Below are 7,479 nucleotides of genomic sequence, written 5' to 3'. Positions count from 1 at the left end.
CACGCTTTATTTATATATTTTTTATTTTTATTTTTATGCGACGGGGTGACTTTTTAAAAGCGGCCTTTGGAGACGGAGTGGGATGGAGCCCGGCGGTCCCTGTTCCGGCGCCCGTAAGACACTCTCGGCCAAGCTAAGGGTTTGCTGGTTGCTCTGGGAAATTATCATTATTATTATTAATGATTATTATTATAATTATTAATTGTTATTATTATTTTGACCCTGTTCTTTGCACTTGTCTTCTCAAATCCCAGACAAGGGCTTCTTGGCGTTCAGATACTCCCCTGGATCTAGATACTCCCCCTGCACGCAGGTACTGCCCCGAGGGCAGGTACTCCCCTGTGCTCAGATACTTCCCTTCATGCAGCTACTCTTCCGCACTCAGATACTCCCCTGTTTCCAGAGACAGCGGGGCCCTGACTTACGAGTGTCCCGACGAACGAGTCTTTCGCGATACGAGCCGTCTCTCGGCCGATTTTTTTTGCTTCGAGGGGCGAGCTAAAATTCGGGTGAGGAGCCAGCTTCAGACGCCCCACCGCTAGTCGGCGCCGCGGACGCCACCGCGGACGCCGCCACGTCAGCCCGGCGCCACGGGTCTCACGCGTTCACTTTAATGATTTGACATGCGAGTGATTTGAGTGACGAGCTCCGTCAGGGAACGAATTAAACGCGTAAGCCAAGGCCCCACTGTGTTCCCCCGGGTTCAGATAATTCCGCGAGTGCGGGAACTCCTACATTTAGACACTCCTTTGCGTGGAGATACTCCTTCTTGCGTTCAGGTACTCCCTGGTGTCCAGCTACTCCCCATGCATTTAGATACTCCCCGTGCATTCACATACTCCTCCTGTTTCCAGATACTCCCCCTGCACGCAGGTACTTCCCTGAGCGCAGACACTCCCCTGTGTTCAGATACTTCCCTGCATGTAGATACTCTTCTGCAGTCAGACACTCCCCTGTTTTTAGATGTTCCCCTTGGTTCAGATAATTCCGTGAGTGCAGAAACTCCTGCATTTAGATACTCCTTTGCATGTAGATACTCACCCCTCCCCCCCCCCGCGTTCAGGTACTCCCCTGCATGCAGATACCCCCCCTGCATGTAGATACTCACCATACATTTATATTATCCCCGTGTTCAGATACTCCCCTGCACGCTGATACTCCCCCTGCATTCAGATACTCATGCATTCAGAGACTCTGTTGCCTGCAGACACTCCCCCCTGCGTTCCATAGTCCCCCTGCACACAGATACTCCCCATGAATTCACATACTCCCCCTGTTTTCAGATACTCCCCCTACATGCAGGTACTTCCCTGAATGCAGACACTCCCCTGCATTCAGATAATCCCCGGTGTTCAGATACTTCCCTGCATGTAGATACTCTTCTGCATTCAGACACTCCCCTGTTTTTAGATATTCCCCTGGGTTCAGATAATTCCGTGAGTGCGGGAACTTCAACATTTAGATACTCCTTTGCATGTAGATACTCCCCCCGGCGTTCAGGTAAGCCCCTGCACCATGATACTCCCCCCTGCATTCAGATACTCCCCATGCATTCAGATACTCTGTTGCATGCAGACAGCCCCCCTGCATTCCATAGTCCCCCTGCACGCAGATACTCCCCATGCATTCACATACTCCCCCTGTTTTCAGATACTCCCCCTACGTGCAGACACTCCCCTGCATTCAGACACTCCCCTGTGTTCAGATACTTCCCTGCATGTAGATACTCTTCTGCATTCAGATACTCTCCTGTTTTCAGATACTCCCCAGTGTTCAGCTACTTCCCATGCGTTTAGATACTCCCCATGCATTCAGATACTCTGTTGCCTGCAGACATTCCCCCCTGCATTCCATAGTCCCCCTGCAAGCAGATACTCCCCATGCATTCACATACTCCTCCTGTTTTCAGATACTCCCCCTACATGCAGGTACTTCCCTGAGTGCAGACACTCCCCTGTGTTCAGATACTTCCCTGCATGTAGATGCTCCCCCCGTATTCAGATAATCCCCTGTTTTTAGGTGTTCCCCTTGGTTCAGATAATTCCATGAGTGCCGAAACGCCTACATTTAGATACTCCTTTGCATGTAGATACTCCCCCCCTGCACTCAGATACTCCCCGGTGTGCAGCTACTCCCCATGCATTTAGATACCCCTCCTACATTTAGATACTCCCCATGCATTCAGATACTCTGTTGCATGCAGACAGCCCCCCTGCATCCCACAGTCCCTCTGCAGGCAGATACTCCCCATGCATTCACATACTCCTCCTGTTTTCAGATACTCCCTGGTGTTCAGATACTTTTCTGCATGTAGATACTCTTCTGCATTCAGATACTCCCCTGTTTTTAGATACTCCCCTGGGTTCATATAATTCCGCGAGTGTGGAAACTCCTGCATTTAGATACTCCTTTGCATGTAGATACTCCCCCCTACGTTCAGGTACTCCCCTGCACTCTGATACTCCCCATGCATTCAGATACTCCCCGGTGTCCAGCTACTCCCCGGTGTTCAGCTACTCCCCATGCATTTAGATACCCCCCTACATTTAGATACTCCCCATGCATTCAGATACTCTGTTGCCTGCAGACACTCCCCCCTGCATTCCATAGTCCCCCTGCAAGCAGATACTCCCCATGCGTTCACATACTCCCCCTGTTTTCAGATACTCCCCCTACATGCAGGTACTTCCCTGAATGCAGAGACTCCCCTGTGTTCAGATACTTCTCTGCATGTAGCTACCCCCCCCCATATTCAGATAATCCCCTGTGTTCTGAACATCCCATGCAGCGAAGATACTCCTCTGTGTTCAGATAATCCACTGCATATAGATACCTCCTGCATCCAGATACTGCTCTGCATTCAGATGCTACATTTTGTTTAGACATGTCCCCGAATGCAGATACTCCCGTGCATGTGGATACTCCCCAGGCATTCACATACTCCCCCTGTTTTCACATACTCCCCCTACGTGCAGATGCTCCCCTAAATGTAGATACTCCCCTTTGCTCAGATACTCCCCCGCATGCAGATACTCCCCCGCATGCATATACCCCCTTTGCTCAGATACTCCCTTTTGCTCAGATACCCCCTTTGCTCAGATACCCCCTTTGCTCAGATACTCCCCTTTGCTCGAATACTCCCTTTTGCTCAGATACCCCCTTTGCTCAGATACTCCCCTTTGCTCAGATACCCCCTTTGCTCAGATACTCCCCTTTGCTCGAATACTCCCTTTTGCTCAGATACCCCCTTTGCTCAGATACTCCCCTTTGCTCAGATACTCCCCTTTGCTCAGATACTCCCCTGCATGCAGATACTCCCCTTTGCTCAGATACTCCCCCTGCATGCAGATACTCCCTTTTGCTCAGATACCCCCTTTGCTCAGATACTCCCCTTTGCTCGAATACTCCCTTTTGCTCAGATACTCCCCTTTGCTCAGATGCTCCCTTTTGCTCAGATACTCCCCTGCATGCAGATACTCCCCTTTGCTCAGATACTCCCCCTGCATGCAGATACTCCCTTTTGCTCAGATACCCCCTTTGCTCAGATACTCCCCTTTGCTCGAATACTCCCTTTTGCTCAGATACTCCCCTTTGCTCAGATACTCCCTTTTGCTCAGATACTCCCCTTTGCTCAGATGCTCCCTTTTGCTCAGATGCTCCCTTTTGCTCAGATACTCCCCTTTGCTCAGATACTCCCCTTTGCTCAGATACTCCCCTTTGCTCAGATACCCCCTTTGCTCAGATACTCCCCTTTGCTCAGATACTCCCCTTTGCTCAGATGCTCCCTTTGCTCAGATACTCCCCTGCATGCAGATACTCCCCCCGAGTATGCTAACGAAAAGCTGTGACAACGGTCCGTCAGAGAGTGTCCATTTCGCATGAGTCATCCCTCTGGTCTCAGATGGCGGCCTGAGGGCCCACGGCGAACCCCGAAAGCATGGTACTCGCCCTGTTCTGAGGTGCAGGGTCCCACACCTGTGAGGGCTGTCGCCTCCCATGGGCCAGGTTTGGGGGAGGGGCTGCGACGGAGCGGCCGCCGTCCATGAAGGGTCTGCCCCACATTGAAACTGGTAAGAGCTGCCCCTCGTTTGTGGGGGGTTCGGATGCCGAGGCACCCCCTCCTCCTGGGGGGGGGGACTTCACACCCACCCCCGCCCCCCAGATTCTGTCACTGGTCCCTGCTCCCCCTGCTTGTCTAAAAGACTGACATCTGGCTTTTTGGGGGGCATGTTAGCGGCTTTTCTGCATCTGACATCTTGAGCACTTTTGTGTATAAAATGAGGTAAAAAAAAAAATTGAGCCCGGCCGGTGTGGCTCAGTGGTTGAGCGTTGACCTATGAACCAGGAGGTCCCGGGTTCGATTCCCGGTCAAGGGCACAGGCCCGGGTTGTGGGCTCCATCCCCAGTGGGGGGCGTGCAGGAGGCGGCCGGTCCGTGATTCTCTCTCCTCATGGATGTTTCTCTCTCTCCCTTCCTCTCTGAAATCAATAAAAATATGTATTTTTTAAAAATCTAAAAAAATTCACAGAGCGGTGGGTTTTGAAGTCAGGAGAAAAAATTAGCCACAAGGGAGAGGTCAAACGGAACGTGCCAACAATTGGGGAAATTACGCCATATTTTTCTCAGACTTAAATAATGGATTTCATTGTTGTTGTTTTTTGTGGGTTTTGTGTGTTTCTGTGTGTCTGTGTGTTTTATAATTTTACATGGAACAGAGTCCAAATGAAACAAACAAACAAACAAAAAATAATTTTTCAGCCCTGACCGGTGTGGCTCAGTGGACAGAGCGTCGGCCTGCGGACTGAAGGGTCCCGGGTTCGATTCCTGGTCAAGGGCATGGACCTGGGTTGCGGGCACATCCCCAGTGGGGGGCGTGTGCAGGAGGCAGCTGATCGATGTTTCTCTCTCATCGATGTTTCTAACTCTCTATCCCTCTCCCTTCTTCTCTGTAAAAAAAATCAATAAAATATATTTTTTAAAAATAATAATAATTTTTCAAAGTCAGGTGGGGTTGCAGGGGGAAGGGGATAGAACAGGTTTTGGCCAAAGAAACACAGTTAACCCTTTGCAACTAGGCCTGCGACCCTCTAGGCCAGTGATGGCGAACCTTCTGAGCTCGGCGTGCCAGCATTTTGAAAAACCCTAACTTCACTCTGGTGCCGTGTCCCCTATAGAAATTTTTTGATCTTTGCAACCACAGTCAAACAAAGACTTATATTTTTGATATTTATTTTATATGTTTCAATGCCATTGCACAAAGAAAAATCAGCCCCAAAAATGAGTTCATAGGTTCGCCATCACTGGTCTAGGCCCCCGCTGAGCGGCCCCAAGGCGGTAGGAAGACTCTTTAGAGGATTCTTGCATTTTCTATGTGGGTGAGCCCATGGGTGGTGGTGGCGGCGGTGAACGCTTTAAAAAAAGAAATTCAGCCCTGGCCGGTGTGGCTCAGTGGATAGAGCGCCGGCCTGCAGACCGGGAGGGCCCCGGTGTTCGATTCCAGCCGTAAGCCACAGGCCCGGGTTGGGGGGGCTCGATCCCCAGTGGGGGGCGTGCAGGAGGCAGCCGATCCATGATTCTCTCTCATCTTGGATGTTTCTGTTTCGCTCTCCCTCTCCCTTCCTTTCTGAAATCAATAAAAATATATTTTAAAAATAAAAAAAATAAAAAGAAATTCAGCCCAGCAGGTGTGGCCTCAGTGGTTGAGCGTGGACCTAGGAACCAGGAGGTCATGGGTTCGATTCCTGGTCAAGGGCACAGGCCCGGGTTGTGGGCTCGATCCCCAGTAGGGGGCGTGCGGGAGGCGGCCGGTCCATGATTCTCTCTCATCATTGGTGTTTCTCTCTCCCTCTCCCTTCCTCTCCGAAATCAATACAAATTTATTAAAAGAAAAAAAATTCCTGGCTGGTTTGGCTCAGTGGATAGAGTGTCAGCCTGCAGACCAAAGGGTCCCGGGTTCGAATCCCGTCAAAGGCACGTATCTTGGTTGTAGGCTTGATCCCCGGCCCGGGCCCTGGTCAGGGCTCGTGCAGGACGCAACCCATCCATGTGTCTCTCTCCCAGCGATGTTTCTCTCTCTCTCTCCTCCTCCTCCTCCCTTCCACTTTCTCTAAAAATCAATGAAAAGAGGGGTGTGGGTGTGGGTGGGCTAGGGGGGGGGCAGGGGGGGAGAAGGGGATATGTAATACTTTCAACAACCCTATATAATAAAAGTCTAATATGCTAAGTGTCTGGTCGTCAGGTCGGCCATTCAACCAATCAAAGCGTAATATGCTAATGATATGCTAAGGCCGCTCAACCGCTCGCTATGACATGCACTGACCACCAGGGGGCAGACAGTCGACCGGTCGCTATGACGTGCACTGACCACCAGGGGGCAGACAGTCGGCCGGTCGACCAGTCGCTATGACATGCACTGACCACCAGGGGGCAGACAGTCGACCGGTCGACCAGTCACTATGACGTGCACTGACCACCAGGGGGCAGACAGCCGACTGGTTGACCAGTTGCTATGACGTGCACTGACCACCAGGGGGCAGACAGTCGACCGGTCGACCAGTCGCTATGACGTGCACTGACCACCAGGGGGCAGACAGTTAACCAGTCGCTATGACGTGCACTGACCACCAGGGGGCAGACGCTCTGACCGGTAGGTGAGCTTGCTGCTGGGGTCCGGCCAATCGGGACTGAGCGAGACGGGCCGGACACGCCCTGGAGCCCTCCCTCCCGCGTCCCTCCCTGGCCCTTGATCCTCCACCAGTGGGGTCCCTCGGCCTGGCCTGCGCCCTCTCGCCATCTGGGCTGCGGGATCTCCCCCCACCCCGAGTGCACAGATTTCATGCACCAGGCTTCTAATAAAGAAATTTTATATATATATATATATGTATATATGTATACACACACACACACACACACACACACTCACATATATATATTCAGAAATAAAAACCAATGGAGAAATATCCTTGGGTGAGGATGAACAGCAAAAACAATAACAAACACTAAACACATAAATAATAAATAAATTATTTTTAAAAATACATTTGATTGATTTTTTTTTTTTACAGAGAGGAAGGGAGAGGGATAGAGAGTCAGAAACATCGATGAGAGAGAAACATCGATCGGCTGCTTCCTGCACGCCCCCCACTGGGGATGTGCCCGCAACCAAGGTCCATGCCCTTGACCGGGAATCGAACCCGGGACCCTTCAGTCCGCAGGCCGACGCTCTATCTGCTGAGCCACACCGGTCAGGGCAATAAATAAATTATTAAAAACAATGAAATAATATATCTCTGGCAGCTGCCGGGTATGGGACCTGAGAGCAGACTTACCCTCTGGCTGTGTGTGTGTATGTGTGTGTGTGTCTGTGTATGTGTATGTGTGTCTGTGTGTGTGTGTCTGTGTGTGTGTGTGTGTGTGTGTATCTGTGTGTGTCTGTGTGTGTCTGTGTGTCTGTGTGTGTCTGTGTCTGTGTGTGTCTGT

Source organism: Myotis yumanensis, unplaced genomic scaffold (genome assembly GCF_028538775.1).
Source record: "Myotis yumanensis isolate MYYU_CA2020_CCGP unplaced genomic scaffold, mMyoYum1.0.hap1 SCAF_24, whole genome shotgun sequence".
NCBI classification, from domain to species: domain Eukaryota; kingdom Metazoa; phylum Chordata; class Mammalia; order Chiroptera; family Vespertilionidae; genus Myotis; species Myotis yumanensis.
This window is presented reverse-complemented; position numbering follows the sequence as displayed.